At 40.3% G+C, this 14,040-nt stretch overlaps 1 pseudogene; it reads right to left on the bottom strand.

Annotated features, from left to right (window-relative positions):
* The window catches only part of Tm9sf2-ps1 (transmembrane 9 superfamily member 2, pseudogene 1), a 137,937-nt pseudogene that overhangs the window by 21,717 nt on the left and 102,180 nt on the right, over positions 1-14,040 (bottom strand).

Below are 14,040 nucleotides of genomic sequence, written 5' to 3'. Positions count from 1 at the left end.
TGATTAGCCCTTCAAAATCTCCATTTCAAGAGTCTGTCAGTTGATTTTGGGCCCGAAGACTGAAGACTTGCACTCACATGTTCCTAACAGGTGACTGCACTAGTGGAGATTTGTCTCTACAACCTCTCAGTTCTGGAAGCCATGTTAGGCTTCCTATGTGTATAGATATTTGGTCGTTCTCAGATTTCTGATGGGGTTGAAGACTGATTCTAGTTTCATAGCCTATCAGGCTGTTTAACTCTGAAAATACATATTTTATTGGATAGTTATCAGATAGTGTACAAGCTAGCAAGATATAATATAGATTTTAGGCCTTTCTTAAATAATGGATAATAATGGAATGGATAACTAAATATTCTGTATAACTGATGTAGTGTTGGACTGGGTGTTAGATATATTTTATGCTTTTAATTACAAAATGATAATAGTTGTGCTCATCTTAAAAAAAAGAAAAGAGAAGAAAAGAGAAGAAAAGAGAAGAAAAGAGAAGAAAAGAAAAGAAAAGAAAAGAAGCCACGCTACGGATCAGCAGCGGCAGTATTGTGTGTTTATCTCTTATGGGTGCAGCAAACCATTTGGGAACAGTTTATGGAGCAGAAATTCCAAATTAACCCTTCACTCACTGTGTCATGATATAGAACCATGGCGGTCTCGCTGTCCCGCCGTGTTGTAAACTTCGATTCTTTTAATTGGATTCTTTAGGTTGTTTGTGCATTATGGACGTATTAGGTAAAGGGAGTAAAGAGTGTGAAGGTGTCTATAAAAAAAAAGAAATGATGGAATTTTCCCGATATTTTTCAGCATCTAATGATATAATCATGTGACTTTTTTCAGTTTTTATATACTGAATTATATCAATGGATTTCCACATATTGAATCATCCCTTCATGTCTTGAATGAAATCTACTGGACTAAGATGGATGATGTATTGATGTGTTTCTGCATTCAGCTTGTGATTATTTTACTTTTTTTTAATAAATGATCCTAAGAGAAAAAAATCACAGTTGATTAATATTAGTTAAATGTAATCTAATGCCATGACTTAAAAAGAGAAAATGTCAATACTAGAGAAGGAGCAATAAAAGAAGAACATTTTGAATAAGAAGAGGGAAAGGAACTAAGAAGCAAGGCCTTAACTAAGAGGCAGGTTAATATTTGGTCACCAGGAGGCAAAGAAGGGACTTAACTTACAAGATGGGGCGGTATCTCAGAGGGTAGAGTTTTTGCCTAGCATACACAAGTATTTGAGTTACATTCTCAGCATAAACAAGACAAAACTTTTTCTGAAGAGACACAAAACCTGCATATACTAAAGAGAATGGAACACAAAATTAGAAACGCAGGGCTGGCACGATGGCTTGGTGCTTAAGAGCACTGGATGCTCTTCCAGAGAAACTGGGTTTAATTCTCAGGACCCACACAGCAGCTCCCAACCAGCTCAAAGTCCCAAGGGTTCTGACACCCACTTCTGGCCTCAGTTATCTTCCTACCCCAAGAGCTTCTGTTATTTTTCTTTGACGTATGCAGGTGACCAGATATTAACTGCCCTCTTAGTTAAGGTCATAAAAATGCTTGGTTCGGGGTGGGGCTTAAGTGAAGCAGGAACATAGAAGGTGGGAAAAAAAGAACAAATGAGAGTTCAAATATACCTTTAAGGAGATAAACTAAAAACCTAACATAAAATGTTATTTGGCAAAACATAATTCATAATTAAAATAAAAGTTGGAAAAATTTAATGATCACATATGTAAAAAGTAGTAAAGAAGTTTGATATGGTGACTTTTGAGCAATACTACTTGGGCCTGAATTCGACCCATGTTTCTGTGGATGGCCCTGCATCAACACACATACATTTAACTAACTGTAATCAGTGGGATAAAAAGAAACAGAAAAGATATGACCTTGATAGGGTGATGCAGAAGATCTGGAAGAAGCTGGAAGAAGAAAAGGAAACGATATCACCAAAATGCATCGTATCCATGCATCAAATTCTTAATAGCTAAATAAGATAAAAATCATAATTATTAGTTAAGGGGGATGCAGAGGTGCTTAGCAGTTAAGAATGTCCCAATGCAATTCCCATCAAAATTCCAACACAATTTTTTACATATATTGAAAGAGCAGCTCTCAACTTCATGTGAAAAACAAACAAACAAACAAAAAACCCAGGATAGGCAGAAACAATTGTGAACAATAAAAGAACTTCTGGAGGAAACACTACCCCTGACCTCAAGCTGTTCTACAGATAAATAGTGAAAAAATGCATGGAATAAGTAGAGGGACTGACTGGTAGATGAACGTTATAGACTCGAAGAACCAGAAATAAACCCACACACCTACAGACACTTGATTTTTTACTAAAAACAGAAACAAAACCAAATAAACCATACAGTAGAAAAAGGGAAACATCTTCAACAAATGGGGCTGGCCTAACTGATGGTTTGCATGTAGAAGAATGCAAATTGTCCCTATTTATCACCCTGCACAAATCTCAAGTCCAAATGGATCAAAGACCTCAACATAAAACCAGATACACTTCTCATAGAAGAGAAAGTGGGAAATAGCCTAGAACACATTGGCACAGGAGAAAATTCCCTGAACAGAACGCCAATGGCTCAGGCTCTAAGATCAACAACTAATAAATAGGACCACTTGAAACTGAAAAGCTTCTGTAAGGCAAAGAACATTGTTAATAGGACAAAACTGCAGCCTACAGATTGGGAAAAGATCTTCACTAATCCTATCTGACAGAGGGTTAATATCCAAAATATATAAATAACTCAAGAAGTTAGACTACAAACAAAAAGCCCAATTTAAAAATGGGGTACAGGTCTGATGAAGGTGGGGGTAGAGAATAGACAGAGTAGAGAATAGACAGAGAATAGAGCTTTCCCCTGGGATACCATGCTGCTCTGAGGTTGGCTTGACCAAGAGGGCTCAGAGAGCATGGAAGATGGGTGAGGAAATAAAAACTTACCTGTATGACTCAAGATACACAGGTCTGATGCAGTTAGGGGAAGAGGTGGCCAGAGAATGGAGGCCCAGAGTGTATAACAGGCTGCTCAGAGCAGCTTAGCTTGGCCCAGAGGACAGATGTAGGGAGGGAACTGGGAGGAAGAGGGTATGGAGAGGGGAATGAGGAGGTTCAGCATCACGTGTGTAGAGAGACAGGAAAGAGGGCCAGATGGCCATGAGAATGAATGGAAATCTTCAGCTGGCAGGTAGAGAGGTGACCGGGGGTGGGGGGCATGCATCTCCAGAACAAGACAAAGACCTGAGATAGATGAGGCACAGAAAAATCAGTTGGGGTGATCTTAGCTGTGACTCACAGCAGTGAGGATATGGAACCTGAAGAGGCCACCTCCCGTACCCAGACAAGAACCACAGTGGAACAACAGAGACATCAACCCATCCACAAAACTTTCAGCCCACAATTTATCCTGCCTACAAGAAATGCAGGGGTAGGGGGTGGAGCAGAGACTGAGGGAATGGCCAACCAATAACCAGCCCAACTTGAGACCCATGGGCAAGCACCAATTCCTGACACTATTACTGATACTCTGTTATGCTTGCAGACAGGAGCATGACAGGCTCTACGCAGCAGCTGACTCAAACAGATACAGACACCCACAGCCAAACAGTGGATGGAGCTTGGGAACCCTTATGGAAAAATAGGAGGAAGGATTGCAGACACCAAAGGAAATAGGGACTCCACAGGAAGACCATCAGAGTTAACTAACCTGAACCCTTTGGGCTTTCAGACTCTGAACCACCAACCAAAAAGCAGACATTGGTTGGACCTGGGCTTCTCCAAATATATGTAGCAGATGTACAGGTTGGGTGTCATATGGGTCCTGAACAACTTGTGTGGGGGCTATCCTAAAAGCTGTTGCCTGTAGGTGGGATATGTTCTTCTAGCTGGCCTCAGTGAGTGAGGAAGCACCTAGCCTCACAGAGACTTGAAGTGCCAAGGTAGTGGGATACCCAGGGAAGCCTCCACCCTCTCAGAGAAGAAGGGGAGGGGGACATAGGGCATGGATTGTGAGAAGAAGTGACTGTGAGGGGCAGTGAGTAGGATGTAAAGTGAGTAAGTAAAATTCAAAAATTGGAGTACAGAGTTAAACAGGGAATTCTCTAGAGGAATCACGAATTAACGAAATGTTCAACATCCTTAGTTATCAGGGAAAGGCAAATCAAAAGGACCCTGACATCCATCATTCAGCAGTCAGAATGGCTAAGATTAAAAACAGGGCATGCTGATGCGGATGTAGGGAAAGGGAAACACTCCTCCATTGCTCGTGGGATTGCAAAATGGTACTACAACTCTGGAAATCAATCTGGCAGCCTCTCAGAAATTTGGAAATAGTTCTACCTGAAGACCCAGCTATAACACTCCTGGGAATATACCCAAAAGATGCCTCACCATAGCACAAGGACATATGCTCAACTATGGTCACAACAATCTTATTCATAATAGTAAGAAACTGGAAACAACCCAGATGTCCATCAATCGAAGAATGGACACAGAAAATGTAATTCATTTACACAATGGAATACTATTCAGCTATTAAAAATGAGGGCATCATGAATTCTGCAGGCAAATGAGTGAGGTAGCTCATACCCAAAAGAACAGGGATGGTTATGCACTCACTGATAAGTGGATATTAGCCAAAAAGTTCAGAATACCCAGGATACACCACACAGACTCTAAGGGAAACAAGAAGGAAAGCCCAAGTGACAACACTACAATCCCACTTAGAAGAGGGAATAAAATAATCATGGGAGGCAGAGGAAGGGAGGAATATGGGTGGGAGAGGAGAGGGGGAGGGGAAGGGGACAGGATTAGGTACAAAGGAGACAGGAAAGTGGCCCAGAGGGTCAGAACAATGAATGGAAATACGCAGCTGCTGAGTTTATAGTGTGAATAGAACCTCCAGAAAGTCCAGACACCTGGGATGAGGAAGGCTTTCAGGACTCAATATGGGTGGCCTTAGCAAAATTCTCAACAGTTGAAGAGATGGAACATGAAAAGATCACCTCTAGTAGTCAGACAGGACCTCCAGTGAAGGAATGGGGACACCAGCCACCAACAAAAGCTTTCAACCCCAAATTGCTCCTGTCGATGAGAAATGCAGGGATAGATATTGAGCAGAGACTGGAGGACAGGCCATCCAGTGGCAGGCTCCCCTTAGGATCCATCCCATGCACAGGCACCAATCCCTGGCACTATTACTGATGCCATGTGTGCTTGCAGACAGGAATTGAGCATAGCTGTCCTCTTAGAGGCTCTACCAGCATCTGATTGAGACAGATGCAGGTACGCACAGCCAAGCATTGGACTGAAGTTAGGGCCTAATGTGGAAGAGTTAGGGGAAGGAACTGAAGGAGATGGCAACCCCATAGGAACACCAATAAAATCAGCTAACCCAGATCACTCAGATCTCTCAGAGTTCGAGCACCAACCAATGAGCAGAAATGGGCAGTCCATGGCCCCTGGCACATAGGTAGCACAGGGCTGCTTTGGCTAGCCTCAGTGGGAGAGGAATGGACTAATTTATAAAGACTTGATGCCCCAGGGTAGAGGGATACAGGGGGCACCTTCTCAGAGGCGAAGGGGGTTGTGGTAGGGGAAGAAAACTTCAAGGGGGATCATAAAATAATTAACCAATTAAAAAGTAACTGAATAAATAATAAAAAGACTGCTTTCTGAGCTATATGTAGTGTAGCACACTTGTAAGCCACCACTTGGTAGGCAGAGGCATAAAGATATATGCAATTAACAGGTTTACGTAGCTAGTTCAGGAGAGCAAGGGGTGTATAGTGAGACACTATCTCACCAACAGTAGGAAACTCCAAACAAACTAGTCTGTACAGAGTGAGCACTGTGTCAGTATAGGTTACCCATGGAAATACCTTGTCTCAGAAAAGAAACTAAAGGATCAATAACTCCTCCAGTAAACTGGCTACTGCACGAACCTGATGAACCAAGTTTGATCCCGGGATTCCACACTGGAAGGAGAGAACTGACTCCCAAATGTTTTCCTCTGACCACACTAATGCTGTGCCACAAAGTATACCCACACTTACACACACACACACACACACACACACACACACACACACACACACACACCATAATCATCATTATTTACATAGGATCATGTCTGCGCTTTCATAAATATACATGTGTGCACACACATATATAATAGGAAATGTAAAGAAATAGAAGGTAACATGTACAAAACTAATAGAAAAAAAAAGAAGTTATCTGTGCTCTGAAGAGGACCCAAGTTTGATTCCCATCACCCACATCTACCTGGAAGTTCACAACTGTGTCAACTCCAGGAGATCTGATGCTCTCTTCTAGCTGGTGCAAATGCCAGCATGCCCATGTGCATACTAACACAGAAGCACACAGACACACATATAAAACAACATTTTACAGAACTATTTGGTTTTGGAATCTACATGAGCATAGAGAACAGGAAAACAGGGACTGGAAAATCAATAGGCTATCCGAAACCATGCAGGCAGTGAGAAATGTGAGAAAAAAACAATTCACACTACAGAATTCATAAAAGGGTCAGAAAATGATAGCAGCAGGTATTCTATGACGAACGGGAAAAGGTGGGAAGTGACTAAAGAAAGAATTTTGTGACAGCCTTTTGAGAAGTAGATACTTCTGTCACCTCCCTCCCTCCCAGCAGGCATCTGGAGGCTTCTTCTCTGAGCTGAAGAATACCAGGCACAGCAAAGAAGCTGACTCAAAAATATTTAAATACCCAAATGCACACTAAACCCTGAAAGCATAGGCACACACACACACACACACACACACACACACACACACACACACACAAAGCACCTTAGAAAGCTAACCCTCAGATAGTAATCCTCTGACAGGAGACTGGAAAATAGTTCTCTTGTAAAAGTGACCAAACACTTAAAACTTAAAGATAATAAATGTCCTAAGAGATTTCCAGAAAAAAGAAAGCAATAAAGCAGAGACTGTTAGAAGCAAGATACTCAGTGTTCTCCTCTGGTCTCTCCACACACAAACACATACCACACCACCCACCCACCCACCCACTCACTGAGACAGACAGACAGACAGACAGACAGACAGACAGACAAAGACAAAGACAAAGACAAAGACAAAGACAAAGACAAAGACAAAGACAGACAGACACAGAGACAGACACAGAGAAGGAGAGAAATTTTAGACAAAACAAAAACTGGAACATTGGGACAAACATCCAGTGAAGCTCTGGGTCGCCACACTTTTCTACTTATTGATAGTGTTTATTATTTTATCCCCACATATTTTACAGGAACTCCTTTGGTAGCCCAGCCTGGCCTAAAACTTATATAGATCGTGCTAGCCTTAAATTTGGGCGGGGGGGGGGGTTCTTCCTGCTTTAGCCTCTCAAGTACTGGGACTGTGGCACGCAATACTATGCCTGAATATTACCACACATTTAAGTATATGCACACATGTACACACATATGTATATAGCAATATTTTCAGACCTTTGAAGAAGACATGAAATATAGAGACTAAAACAATTTTCAAAATGGGAAAATAAACTTGAAAAAAGTGACACTATCCATTAAAAATATACCTTTAGCTCATTAATATATTAAGGGAATGAGGTGGTATTGCATCCTAAGACATAGACAAGATGTTTTGGTGTGTGTCTATTACAGAAATGTACCCTATAGGCTGAGGTGTTTCAAAAATTGGTCCCCAGTTAGTGGTGATGCTTGGGGATGTTATAGCATCTTTAGAAGGTATGGCCTTGCTAGAAGATGCATGTCACTGGGGAAGGGATTGGAGAATTCCAATTCCAGTCTGTTCTGCTTTTGTGCTTGTGGTTGAAGATGTGATCTCCCAGCCTCCTGCTCCAGACACTGGCTTCCATCCCTCCCCAACACTGTGGGCACTTCCTGTGGGATCATAAAGCAAAACAAAACCTTGTCCTTTATATAAATTGCCTTGGTTGTGGTGTTTTATCACAGCAACAAAAAGTAATAGAATAAAGTAATAGAACATAGATGCTAAGCAACAGCTGTGTCAGTAAAACACCTCTCCATCTCTGGCAAGCTACGCTTTATAGGAAGACCGAAAAAGAAGCTGACCATGGTAATGCACAGGAGGAATTCCAGTACTTAAGAAACTGAAGACTCACTCAAGTTTGAGCCTGGCTGGGATTACATGGCAAGACCTTGTCTCAAAAACAAACAAACGAAATGAACCAATTAAAAACCCAATGATGAGAATGCAAAAGCAGCAGAAAAATTCAAAATCTAGAAAGTGAAATAAAAGCTAGATATGGTGCTTCAAATCTCCATACTTGTGAGACAAACGTAGGGATTGCTACAAATATGAAGCCAGTCTGATATATATATAGCAAGTTCTAGGCCAGCCAGGGTCACATAGTGAGACCTTGTCTGTAACAGCACAAAACAGAACAGAACAAAACACAATTCAAATCAGCCTTGGGAAAGATTTCAACAGAAAAGGCACCTGCCTTGTATGTGCAAAGTGTTCACTTTAATTCCCAGCGCTGCAAAAAATTGAAAGTAATACAATTTATGCAAAACAAAAGCACATCTATTAAAGAAAACGCTGATCAACAGGACACATCCACGTTCACATCTTTTGCTATACAAAAGACAAGCACTGCAAGAAACAGTTTTCAGAGAAATGGTTTATACACATTTTAAAAACCTCTCAAAATGCTACAAGAAGGAAATAAAGGAGGACTGAGTATATAATCTTGATCATCACAGTGCTTGCCTAGCAAGCTCGAAGGTCCTTTGGATCTTCAGTGCTACATAAGGCCAAATGCAGTATCAAATACTTGTAATCACACACACACACACACACACACACACACACACACACACACACACACACACAGGAGAGAGAGTGAGAGTGCAAGATAGAGAGAGACAGACAGACAGACAGACAGACAGACAGACAGACAGACAGAGACAGCGAGAAGGTGGGGGTCATTAAAGGGCTGAAGGAACTACTCTCCCATCCACTGCACAGCAGCAGCCCCACCTCCATATTGAGTGTAAATAAACCTACAACTGCCACTAATGACGCTGCAGTGACAAGTAGAGACAGGAAAAAATAATCACTGAAGACAGCAACAAGGAGGATAACAAAATGCTCCGTATGAATTGTCACCACGGTATGATGTGCAATGCAAGGTGCTTACTGATGATAAGTATTTTGAGATTCTGCTTCAAAAACAAAGATCAAAATGGAGCATGTACAATTGCCACCTCTGTGCTAAAGCTAAAATGTAAAAGACAGAATGAGTGCAAGCATAAACGTAAGGGACTACTGCAGCTACAGAAACACAGTAGTCATTCAACTCCCTCCTATTCTTCATTATAGCATACACCATGTTTTCTTCCAAGATGAAACCTAAAAAAGGACATTATTGTATAGAGGTAAAAGAGGATGAGATACTAACCTGGAAAATAACCATGTTGTCAGCAAAAATAAAATGCATCTTCCAGTTTACACCTTTAAATGCTAAGGAAGTAAAAAAACACAATAGTTAATGAAATGTCTTGAATTATAACATTTTACCAACACGGTAGGGTAATCAGAATTTAATTACAACCAAGTACATTGGATCAAATTTCTTGTAATTTCTTCTGATTGTTTTTCTTTAAGGCCTTTTAATTCCTATATTTAACACAGCAACTTTCCGAAATCACAACAGCCATAATGCTTACTCCTGTACATTTGGGCAGACGTGTATCCAGCAGGGATTTCCAGGCCAAGCCACAGTACAACACCATAGCTCACTAAAGCAATTTAATTGATCAGTAGGAGTAAGAAAACCGAGGCCAGCCAGAACTAAAGGCAGAAAAGTACAGCAGAAGTTGCATGAGGATAGCCTGAAGATTGTCTAACAACTTAAGTATTAGCAGTTTAAGCACTATTGAAAACAATAAGCAAGGAAATGTTCTAAGGATAGTACTTAAATCATGTCTCAATCTAACTATTTGTTTATCTACTTCCCTGACAATTTCTTAAGTGAAAAGGTTTGGGTTTCAGTTTAAGGTATATGAAGTTGTATACATGAATTAGTCTTTAATTTCACTAGATCACAATCATATGCTATCTCTCCTCCCCTATTCTAATAGTCATCTTTAGAATAGCAAATTATTTTCCCTCAAAAATTTCTTCTTTCTGCATTTCACCAAAGTGAAGAATAAAAATGTTAAAGATTTAGCTTCAAGGGGAAAAGTGCCTTCAAATTGGACATTTGAAATTATTGTCCTCCGAAACCTCTAATGAGCCACTTTCTGCAGCAACTTTGCTTCCAAAATCCTTCCTCTGGCTATACAGCAATGGCAAGTGCTGTCTTTAGCTCATAAACAGGAGCAGCGCATATTCATAGTCCATTGTTAAAATGACCACTAAACCTGTAGGTCCATGGCTGGGCATGGTGGCACACGCCTGGTATCCCAGAATTTGGGAAGTGAAGGCAAGGGAATCAGGAGAAGAAGGCTAGCCTTGGCTACATAGAAAGAGCTAGACCAGTATGTGCTACATAGATCCTGTCTCAAAAAATAAAATAGAAGCCTGGGGCTATGGCTTGATTAGTAGAGTGCCTAGGAGGCACGAAGTCCTGGGTTTGATCATGAGCTGGTTGTGATGAAAAGTGTCTGTTTACAGTGTCATCATGTGAGAGGAGGAGGAAAGACAATTAGAGGTTCGATTTCATTCACAGTGACATAAAACCCAGGATAAGTACATATTAAAAGCAACATGTAAAATATAAAAACTTAGAATACCATTCCATCTATACACTTAAAGATCTGTACCTATGGGCGAAGGCCATAGTTTAATCTGCAAAGGGCTTACCTTGCAAGTACAAAGGCCCAAGTTCAATATCAAAAACCTGTACTAAAAATGTCTGGGGGGTTGGGGATTTAGCTCAGTGGTAGAGCACTCGCCTAGCAAGCATAAGGCCCTGGGTTCGGTCCTCAGCTCCAAAAAAAAAAAATGTCTGGACATGGTGGTGCACTTGTAGTCAAAGCTCTAGGGAAGCAGACAGATGGCTCTCTGGAGTTACTGGTTGGCCAGCCTAGTTTACTTGATAAGTCCCAGGCCAGTGAGAACTCTTAACAAAAACAAAACAAAATATATACCCAGAAAAATATAAACCTCAAAACCCTGCACTTAAGTTTGCCATGAGATTTCAAAATGTTAGCCTGGGTTTCAGGTGTTCCCCCAGTCCACTGAAAATATGATTCTATTCATATACCAATTTTCAAAAATGCATCTATCTTACAAGATAAGAAACATGCTACAGTTTGGGGGTTTTTTATTTGGTTTGTTTTGGAGGGTTTCTTTTTTTTTTTTTTTTTTTTGAGTCAGGGTCTGACTATGGAATTCTGTCTGTCCTAGAACTCACTATGTAGAGCAGGCTAGCCTAAAATTCATAGAGATCTGTCTTGTCTCTGCCTCCCAAGTACTGGGATTAAAAGTGTGTGGCACTATGCCTGATTGTGCTGGAGTTCTTAAACAAATTATTTAGAACTAAAGAAGCTATGGAATGTTTCTGATACAGGAACATTCTTAAACTCACATCTGGAATTTGAAAAGAAGAAATGCAAGTATAAAAAACATGAATTTTCTTAATTCACGCATTTTTCATTTTGTCCTTATGAATCAAAGCCTAATATATGTCACAAGTTAACTAAAAATGTTTGAACTATACCAAAATGTACTCACATAGAGACAGGAATGTCATTATGAAAACTTGAGTTCCTTGACCGAGAAGGATAGACAGCAACATTCCATGCTCTGGGAGCCTGAATACACTCCCATGAGTCAACCTCCAACCAAACTGCCTCCGGTCATATAACTGTATGTGAGAAACTCTTTAATAAACATTTAAGTTCATATGATAAGTAAGATGCAATGGAAATTTCCACTCAAGACTAACTGGAAAGTAATGGCTATGGACTTAGAAGGTTTCTGGATGCTGTATGAGCCTGCTACAAGAATAAATCACTGTTAATTTATATTTTAGGTGTGTTACTTATATAAAGCACCCACTTTTCAGTATTTTCAAAAAACAAGCAAAATGAGTTAACCTAAGAAACTCAATAGACTCATAGAAATTTAAAATTCATCAATATGCAAATGTTTACAAAAACCAAAACTGTAAATACAGTATAACATAAAGTATACTGCCTAACAATGTTTGCTATATCTCTCTCGTGTTTCAGGCCAATTAAGAGTTTCTTAAAAGTGATATTCATAGTCATGAGAAGCACACAAAATATAACCAAAGTTAATGGCAAACAATTCTTTAAATAAACTTGTAATTTTAAACAAAACTGTACAACTCTATACTTTCTGATGGTATAATTCAGTGGTTCTCAGCGTGTGCAGCATGACCCCTTGGGGGAGGGGTCAAATGCTGTTTCACAGGGGTCACCTAAGACCATTGGGAAGCACCAATGTTTACATTATGATGTATAACAGCAACTAAGTTGAAGTTATGAAGTAGTAACAAAAATAATTTTATGATTGGGGTCACCACAACATGAACTATATGAAAGGGTCACAGCATTACAAAGGTTGTGAATCGTTGATATAATATATAAAATTCTAGACAGCAGAAATCTGCTATAGTCAAGGTGCTATACTGTAAGTAGAAATTCAATAACTGATAACTTAGCAGAATATATATCAAGTTGATTTAAAATGTACAGGTTTTACTTACAGAAATTTTTACACGATCATATTTGGCAATGTCTCTACAGATACTTCTTAAGATGAGGCTAACGACCAGTTCACACAAGGAAAGTACCACAAAAAAAGGAGTTTACAAGTCTAGAAATTTTCAGAAAGAAATAAAAAGTTAGGGTTAGCACGGTGACTCAGATGATAAATGTGCCTGCCACCAAGAGTGACAGTCTGGGTTTGACTCCTGAGACCCAAATAGTTTAAGGAAGGAAATGACTCCTTCAAGATGTTTTCTCTCTCTCACCCTCCCTCCCTCTCTCTTCCCCCTTGTCTGTCTGTCCATCCATTCGTGTGTCTCTGTGTCTGTCTCTGTGTCTGTCTCTGTCTCTGTCTGCCTCTGTCACTCTGTCTCTCAGTCTCTGTCTCTCTGTCTCTCTCTGTCTCTGTGTGTGTGTGTGTTGTTTGTCTCTGTTTCTACACACATACAGGCACATGCATACAAGCAAAAACACACACCTGCACATACACACTCTACACGAATAAATAAAAATGCCTACGGTGGTCTGAATGAGAATGGCCCATATATTTGAATACTTAGTCCTTAGTTGGAAGACTTAGGTGTTACCTTCTTACAGGAGGTGTGTCACTAGGAGTGGGCTTTGAGTTTTGCTTTTTTGTTCCTTCCAAGACAGGGTTTCTTTGTATACCCTTGGTTGTCCTGGAACTTGCTCTGGAAACCAGGCTGGTCTTGAACTCACAGAGATTCACCTGCCGCTCCCTCCCAAGTGCTAGGATTAAAGGTGTGTGCCACCACCCAGCAGCTTTGAGGTTTTAAAAGCCCAAGCTATGCCCAGTTTCTTCCTATCTGCCTCCAACTTGCTGAAAAGGTCTAAGCTGTGGGCAACTGCTTCCGCACCATGGCTATCTGCCTGTTGCCATGCTCCCCATCATGATGACCATGGGCTAACCCTCTAAACCCAGAAGCAAACCTCCAATTAAATGTTTTCTTTATAAGTTGCCTTGGTCATAGTGTCTCCTCACAGCAACAGAAATGCAAGAAAGACATTTTTCATAGAAAAATACTAAATTTCTGTTGAATTTTTTTGTTTTGTGGGGTTTTGAGAAGTTGAATTTTAAATTTCTTTCATCCATATATCATGTACTTTTAGCATGTTTATCCCATTAAGCTCTGTTTCCCTTCTCCTGTCACTGATCTCCTCCTCTTCTAACCTAGTTTCTCTTCTAGCTTTATTCATTCATTCATTCATTCATTCATTCAAGAATTTCATTAAGATTGCTTATCAGAT

This window comes from Rattus norvegicus, chromosome X (assembly GCF_036323735.1).
Source record: "Rattus norvegicus strain BN/NHsdMcwi chromosome X, GRCr8, whole genome shotgun sequence".
Classification (NCBI taxonomy): domain Eukaryota; kingdom Metazoa; phylum Chordata; class Mammalia; order Rodentia; family Muridae; genus Rattus; species Rattus norvegicus.
This window is presented reverse-complemented; position numbering and strand designations above follow the sequence as displayed.